The 8376-nt window shown below is 42.8% G+C and overlaps 1 long non-coding RNA gene across 1 annotated transcript; it reads left to right on the top strand.

Annotated features, from left to right (window-relative positions):
- Positions 1 to 15: 15 nt before the first annotated feature.
- Positions 16 to 8112, top strand: LOC307035446. The gene is made up of 2 exons (XR_013807108.1): positions 16 to 194; positions 3202 to 8112. It is a non-coding gene; the product is annotated as an uncharacterized lncRNA (long non-coding RNA).
- The last annotated feature ends 264 nt before the right edge of the window (positions 8113 to 8376 follow it).

The raw sequence follows: 8376 nt of genomic DNA, 5'->3' as shown, positions 1-8376 counted from the left end.
CACAATCAGGAAAGAAACAGATAAACGTTTAACTTCTGCTTCTGGTTTTCAGAGTAAAACATTTGTATCAAGTTTTGGACCAGATTACGATCCGACATTTCAAGTTTCCCTGACGACGAGCACAGAGAGAGTGGATTTGAAGCTCAAGGACCAAGGTGGAAACGTAGTCTGGAATTATCTCCTGTCACTGGAAGGTAAAGACTCCACTTGAGCTCAGACCCAGTGATAGACTGATAACTCTAAAGCTCCATCTCATAGCCTTCTCTATTAAGGCTCCATGGCAACGCATCGTTACGACATTAAACACACAACCTGTAATGTTCTAAAACTATAGTAATAACTAGTGTGGTGTGGTGGTGAAACAGCGTGGCATCATGGGAGTTGTAGTCTTCAGCTTCTCATGCTTAAATGGATTAAGGCATTACAGGAGACCGTGATGAACGTACTTGTAGTGACCACGATATCCATTTGTTGTTTGTCCTTTGTTTGTGCCTCACTCGTGGGGCTGACCGACGAATAGACGCTTGTAGTTTGAGAGAAAAAATATAAATGTCCAGATGCGATTGAAAAGTAAGATAGTTTATTTCCAAAAAAGGCAAAAAGAAATAAACGTTTTTAAACAAACTATTTGACTGATATTTCAATGCTAAAGAACCAAGCTGTGACGCTCCCAACCAGCAAGGTCTAAAAACTGTTTGCTTCAGTCAGCCGCACCAGTAGGCTGCAGCACCTCTCCTTTTATGCTGCAGCATCTCGACCTGCAGAGTAACGCACTCAAATCATAAATAAATAATATACACTAGGCTTGGGCGGTATGACGGTATTACGGTATACCAGGGTATTTCGAAATACCGTCGGTATGATTTTCAATACCTTAACGTCACAGACTGTGCGCCAAATCATAGATGCGTTTCATTCTATTACACGTACACGGAGTTTTGACAGGGACGACATTGGTTGTAATGCACAGCACGCGCCAGCAGAGGGCAGGGGAGGGCAGTCCGTCTTTCCCGCTCTCAGAGCTCAGCACAGAGCTGAGCTGAGCAAGATGGCGGCAGCATTTGCCGGCCCCGAACTCGGACAACTAGTAAAAAAGAAAAATGCCTCTGCGCCTGTTTGGGACTATTTTGGGTTTACTCGTCGCCAGTGACTTCATCCAGCACAACGAGAGACAGAGGCACTTCTTTGGGAATGTTTAAGACGGGGTGAGTGAGTGTTGACATTTTTTAATCCTATGCAACTGGTTGATGGTTTTGTAGTCGAGGTCGGACGGTTTTAAAAACGAAAGCATTTACGTGCTAAACATTCACGCGAGTAATCCAATGAATCAAATGGAAATAAGGTTTTTAACACATGCACGGAATAATATTGCCAAACTAGTTAGTGAATATAGCAAACTTTATTCAATAAGTGTTAGAAATTAAAATCAATGTTTTAATGGGGACATGTAGTTTAAACATGCCGTCAGTTTTAATGCTCTTTTATACTGAAAAACCAGAAATTCTTGTGCACAAGCAGTTAAGCTTTTATTCTGAAAATCCTTCATCTACGCACGTAGCATGTGGCCAATATACGATTTCCTAAAGAGGTGAATTTAGTAGCGAAATGATATGGAGTGGTGCAAACCGAAGCCTACTGATTTAACACTACAACTATAGATGTCGAGATACTACCATGCTGAATATTAAATGAAGGTAAAGTTTATTTGAATACATTAATGTTTACAGACGAGAGTAGCATGTGACAACATCCGGAATGACCGGAAACCAAACCAGCCGAGAAGTATTTTTTAGAGTATTGATTACAGCGTTTAGAATGTGTTAAATGAAAAGTGATGAAAGATAATCTGAGGAGAAAAGGCGTGTTGAGCATATATTGGATGTGAAAGGAGCCAATCCTCTGTTTAAATGCAACAACGGACATTGGAGACGAGGCGAGCCGGCAGGCGGGGAGGAGCCAGCAGAGGATATATAACAGCACCGGAGGAGAGATCCAACTCTCGGCTTCCCTAACGAGGAGCGGATCACAGCTGTTTGTCTGACTGAACAATATCATGCTTGTGACCAACCCGCGCCTTTTTTAATTAAAGTACCCAATTGAACTTTCACAGAGACTCCATTTAGTCTCCTTTTAAAGCTTCTCTCCTGGACGGGAGAATAACGAACACAGTTTACATAAGTCAAGTATTTACTCCCGGAAAATGTTTATGTATGATGATATATTGTTAACTTAGCTCACTATGGAAACAACGTCGGATATCTACAAACGCGTCCTGTATCCGATCTCAAAATGTGCCATTTGCACAATGTGTCATGTATGCAGCCCTTGTTTTGCACTTGCGCGCACGTCGCGGCACTTTGCGAGCGTCTACCGGCTCGGGCTGCATTTTACACCGAACATATAATATACCGTTCGAAACATCTATTTGCTGCCGAACGCCACCTCACTCAAGTCAACCCAAGTCATACCGTCAGTGGCGGCTGGTGGAAAATATTTTTGGTGGGGCTGGCTGTTGATATAGTGAGTAAAACATATTTTTGGGGGAGAAATTACCCCTTAAATTGGGACTGATACCGACATATACCGTATACCACGGTATGATGTCAGCAAGGTATGACGGTATGAAAAAAATGACACCGCCCATGCCTAATATACACCACAGAATCTCAGGTTACACTCTAAAAAGATAAGATACTATAATCTAAGGAAATGGCTCCTACAGTACTGTTACCTTTAACATGACACATCTCTCTGAACCATTTGGGATAATCTATGTAAACAACTCAACCAAGTATAAATAATACAGGTGTAGAAGACGGACCTTTATTAATCCCCCGAGAGGATGTGTACACTCTGTCGTACACACACACCATTTTTTTTATATAGGTACGTACAGTACACACAGTACACACTTTTTACATCATGCACATACACAAATACACACACAGTTATATGCACACAGACACATGCAGTTGAGAAGTCAGAGCGGAGGTAGCCAGTCTAGCCGGCGCCAGTGAGCAGTTGGGGGTTAGGTGCTCCCTTGCTCTGGAGTTTTGATATATTTGAATGAGGAAATGCTACATATTATAACTTTAAGTGAACAGAAATCCACCTCTGGGAATGTCGAGTTACTTATATTTGTAAGACATCTGTTTAATTGATTGTCGGTTAACAAAAGTATTTTTCCTGTTTATCTACCAGGTCCAAGGAATGAATTATCCCAGAGACATGTCCCAGCAGAGAGCAGAGTCCCAGCAGAGAGCAGATTCTCAGCAGAGAGCAGAGTCCCAGCAGAGAGCAGAGTCCCAGCAGAGAGCAGAGTCCCAGCAGAGAGCAGAGTCTCAGCAGAGAGCAGAGTCCCAGCAGAGAGCAGAGTCCCAGCAGAGAGCAGAGTCTCAGCAGAGAGCAGAGTCCCTGCAGACCAGAGGCTGCTCTCAGTTCGGACAGAGTTCATTCAAAGAGTGACTCCAACTGTCCTGAACAACCTTCTGGATAAACTCTTTGAGTCTGAAGTGATCAGTGAATCTGAAATGACGTCAGCCAGAACCAAACCCCAAAATGACGGAGCACGAGAGGTGGTGGACGCGGTGCGAAATAAAGGAGCTGCAGCCAGCAGGGTTCTGATCAATGCTCTCCGAGAGCTGGACCCGTATCTTTACAGAGAGCTCAAATTGAGCTGAGGCTAAACCTCGTGGAGTGTGTGTGACAGTTGAAGTCTAGTCCTCTGTTTTGTTACCTGAACATGTTTCCCCTTGTCCTTGAAGGTAACACAGATTCTGAGCGAAGGCCACTTTCCTTCTCTCTTTTCTCCTGGACTCCCTCCTGAGAGCAGCTACCCGTATTGGCCTTCCTTTGGTGTATATATATATATACACCATGGAGCAATTGTGGTGATAAAACTCAAATATAATCAGGGAGGCACATAACTTTTTTGCCCTGGTTCGCAAAGGAGCACCTGGAGATGTTGCTTGGTGCGCATCCTTAAGATGAAATAAACCGGACCTTTTGAGGGGTACTTTACTTTATGAACAGGGGGGGGGGTTGGTGTGCTAGTGAGCACGCCCATTAACTGTTCGCCCGTGCCTCGCAGCTGGGTTACTGTGCGGAGCGTATAAAGCAGACTCTACGCGATAGCGAGGGGTAGAGCGAGGGATCGCAGATGCCGTCGCGCTCGCGGACAGATTGAAAAGATTAAACCTAAATGGCTCGCGAATTATACTTTGGCGGCCGTTAATATACCTGGGCGGCCCGCCCAAATAAAGTCTATGTGTGGGAAACCCTGCTATCTTACCAGTTCTTATGCAACTCGCAAATCTCTCTTTCTCCCTTCTCTCTTTTCTATCTCTCTCTTCTCTCTCCTCTCTCTCTGCTCCTTTTTTGGCGGTGGGTTTAGTTTTAATCAGTAGTCCCTGGACAGATAATAATAATAATTAGGTCTGTCAGTCGATTCAAATATTTAATCACGATTTATCGCATGATTGTCCATAGTTAATCGCGATTAATTACAAATGAATCGCTCATTTTTTATACGTTTTTAATACTCTTATCAACATATGAGTGGACAAATATTCTTTATGCAAATGTTTGTTTATTATCATTGGAACAATGACAAATATTCTCCTGAATATTCTCAACACAACAACCTGGAACCTCTCTCTCTCTCTCTCTTCACTCTCTCCCAACCCTTTCTACTTCTTTGCACTGAGCTAGTTGCTCAAACAGACAAGGCTGTTTACAGTTGTCGGCAAAATGCCGCTCCTTGGTCTTCATAACATTCAAAGCATGAGACTGAAGTTCCCACAGGGGAGTTGTCAGAGAACATCTGCAGGTGTTTCAGTGTTGTGGGTGAAGTCTGCAGTGTAGAAGGTGAAGAAAAACGGTCCAACATCCCGTACTGCTGATGATGGTACACCCTTTCCAATCCACACACACACACACACACACACACACACACACACACACACACACACACACACACACACACACACACACACACACACACACACACACACACACACACACACACACACACATACACACACACACACACACACACACACACACACACACACACACACACACACACACACACACACACACACACAAACAGACACAGACTTCTGCAGTCCTCCAATCAGTCGACAGCTGTCTCTACACAGGTGGAATGTGCTTCCAATGAAAATAAAAAAAGACAAATTGATAAATGATATTTTTTTCACACATTATATTTCCATTCAAAGATTCAAGATTTGAAGATTATATTGTCGTTCACGTTATTAATACAGTATGAGCAGATTAGTAACAAACCACTCAAAGATTGAAGTTAAAGACTTTTTTCATGTGCATTTGGAAAGCTTTGCTATTCTCTTACATTCCTCCAGAGTCAGAAAAAGTCTGAGTTAACTTTTTGGAGAACCATAAAAAAGGGCTAAAGAGATAAACTTGTATCCGTAAATAGTGCCTCATAACCTGGGTAGATTCCCCTGTCAACTCCCATATCATTCCTCCAGAGACCAGTTCAAAAACTTAAAGTTTGGTAAGAACCAGGCTGAGGGGTCTCCAGGCAACAAATCTATCCGAGCCAGAGTGCACATGTAGCGGATGAATTCCTCCAGGACATTACACGGCCGTTTTTGTTCTGAGTCCTCTCAAAAAACGGGTTTCCGATTTCGTGCAGACAGTAGTCTGAAATGGATGAATGAACTTTTTCAACGGAGTAGGGGAACCTGATTTTCCCCTCTCCGTTGTAAGTTGCGACGGAGAAGGGGAAAAGTCTCCGGGGCTTCGGAGTTGGCACTCAGTCGTTTTTTCGACAATTTTTTAAATATTCATTTTTGATTATTTTAAGATATAATTGACCGTTTTCTTTACTTTTTTCTTCTTCTTCTTTCCACGGGTGGGTGTGCATGGCAGGCCGCCTATGAGCCACCTATGAGTACCCAAATTCTGCCTGGAACCTCCAGGATTTGTTTCTCCGTTTATATGCGTTAGCGTAACCGGTGATTGCAACAATGGGTCCAATGCTTCAATGCATGGTATACGACAGGGTTAAATTGTCCCACCTCCGCACCAACGTGGGGCTGGTGATGGCAACATTGGGTCTGATGCATCAATTCATGGTGCCCCAACCATGAGAGGGTTTGGGGTTCCCCGGAACCAGGTAGTACCCCAGCAGGAAACACTTTTTATGGTCAAAGGAGGAAAGAGTGCTAGAACCGGGGTAAAACAAAGAAAGTGTCCGACAATAGTGACTTGTGAGGCGGCCAGAGAGTCTGTCATATCTCGGTCCTATCCTCCAGGCAATGTGGTTACCAGAACTTGGTCAAATTGACCAAAATGTAAAAAAAATAAGTTTCAATTCATCCATGGAAAAGGGCTGAAAATGTAAAAAAGTATCCAAAAATAGTGCATCAGTCCCCTGTCAACTCCCCTTGCATTCCTCCACAGTCAGAAAAAGTCTGACTTCACTTTTTGGGGATCCATAGAAAAGGGGTGAAAGTGAGAAAATGTATCCGAAAATAGTGTCTCATAATGCGGGTAGAGTCCCCTCAAACTCCCCTTGCATTCCTCCACAGTCAGAAAAAGTCTGACTTCACTTTTTGGAGATCCATAGAAAAGGGGTGAAAGTGAGAAAATGTATCCCAAAATAGTGTCTCATAATGCAGGTAGAGTCCCCTCAAACTCCCCTTACATTCGTCCAGAGACCAGTTTGCAAACTTAAAGTTTGGTAAGAACCAGGCTGGGGGGTCTCCAGGCAACAAATGTATCAGAGCCAGAGTGCACATGGAGCGGATACATTCCTCCATGAAATCAGACACCAGGTCTTTTTTTCTGAGTCCTCTCAAAAACCGGGTTTCCGATTTCGTGCAGACAGTAGTCTGAAATGGATGAATACATTTTTTTGATGGAGAAGGGGAAGCTTGGTTTCCCCTCTCCGTTGTAAGTTACAACGGAGAAGTGGAAAAGTGTCCGGGGCTTCGGCCCGAAGGAGCTTTTTTGAGCCCCTTCTCCGTTGGCACTTAGTAATTATTTCGAGAATATTTTTAAACTTCATTTTTGATTATTTTAAGATATAATTGACCGTTTTTTTCACTTTTTTCTTCTTTCCACGGGTGGGGGCTCATGGCAGGCCGCCTATGAGCTCCCAAATTCGGCCTGGAACCTCCAGGATTTGTGGGCTAAGTTCCATAAACTGACAAAGTCACCCAGAAATATCACTTTTACTGCCCAAAAATATATAATACAAATACATTTAAATAGTAAAAGTTACAATTGTGCTCCGAGTAACCCGGAATTTGATTTATATAGCCCAATGATAGTGAATAAAAATCATTTTCATGGAAAAAAGTGTTAAAACGCCTGATTAATGCAGATGCAGGACCCCAGACCCCAGTGAGCTCCAGACTATGTGCATTGTGTTAGGGAACCATATTAATGATAAAATAAATCATTTAAATGCAAAGATAATGATTACAAATCATTTTTAGGGGGACAACTGTGGAGAGGAGCCTGAAAATGACTCTTCAGCACCCCGGAGAAGCAGGGTGTGAGACTCACAGAGTGCACCCAGAGAGATCCTTGCAGCACATGGCTCTTGCACCCAGACTGTAGCCAGAGAACAGGCTGCTTCACAGCACTTTGTAACCCAGGAAAGCAGCTTGAATCGTGGGTACATGCGTGTTAAAAGTGCATTAAACTGTTTTAATTCAAATGTATGTTTGACTGAATAAACATCCGGTGTTATGGACATATTCATGTCAGTATGGACAGGAAACTGTCCATTTCGTCCCCTTTTAAGTCGTGAAATGTACAAGAAGATGAAAACAGCAGAGTCACTGCTGTTAGCACCTTCGGGGGAGAGCATTGCAAAACTGGCTCCGGTAATGGTACAAATCTCAACCTGTCGTGCAATGGACAGCTTCCCCCCCCATCTATGTATATACTCGCATTTTAGACTCTGTTACTAACTGTATATCTGTAGACTTGGTATGTCTTAAATGTCCGGTTAGGATGTATTAGAACGAAATCTAAAATGAAATGTGTAAGTAAGCCAACTGTATGTAAAAAAAAACACCTGTATGTAAATTGTAAATAAGCCATCTGTATGTCAAATATGTCTTGTATGTCTTAAATGATATGATGAATTGGAAATGGGGGACCCTGATGTAAACAAGACGAAAGTCATTCTCTGGTCTGCATCCCCTTAACAATTGTATGTTTTGAGCTGTACTGTACTGTACCCAATATACAAGCTGTTAATAAACTTTTCAATCAATCAATCAATCAATCAATCAATCAATCAATCAATCAATCAATCAATCAATCAATCAATCAATCAATCAGCAGGGTCTCAGACTCACAGGCACATATGCAGAG

The sequence above is a fragment of the Notothenia rossii genome, assembly GCF_949606895.1.
Source record: "Notothenia rossii genome assembly, chromosome: 4".
NCBI lineage: Eukaryota > Metazoa > Chordata > Actinopteri > Perciformes > Nototheniidae > Notothenia > Notothenia rossii.
The sequence above is the reverse complement of the archived record's forward strand: the minus strand, read 5'-3'. Positions and strand labels throughout refer to the sequence as shown.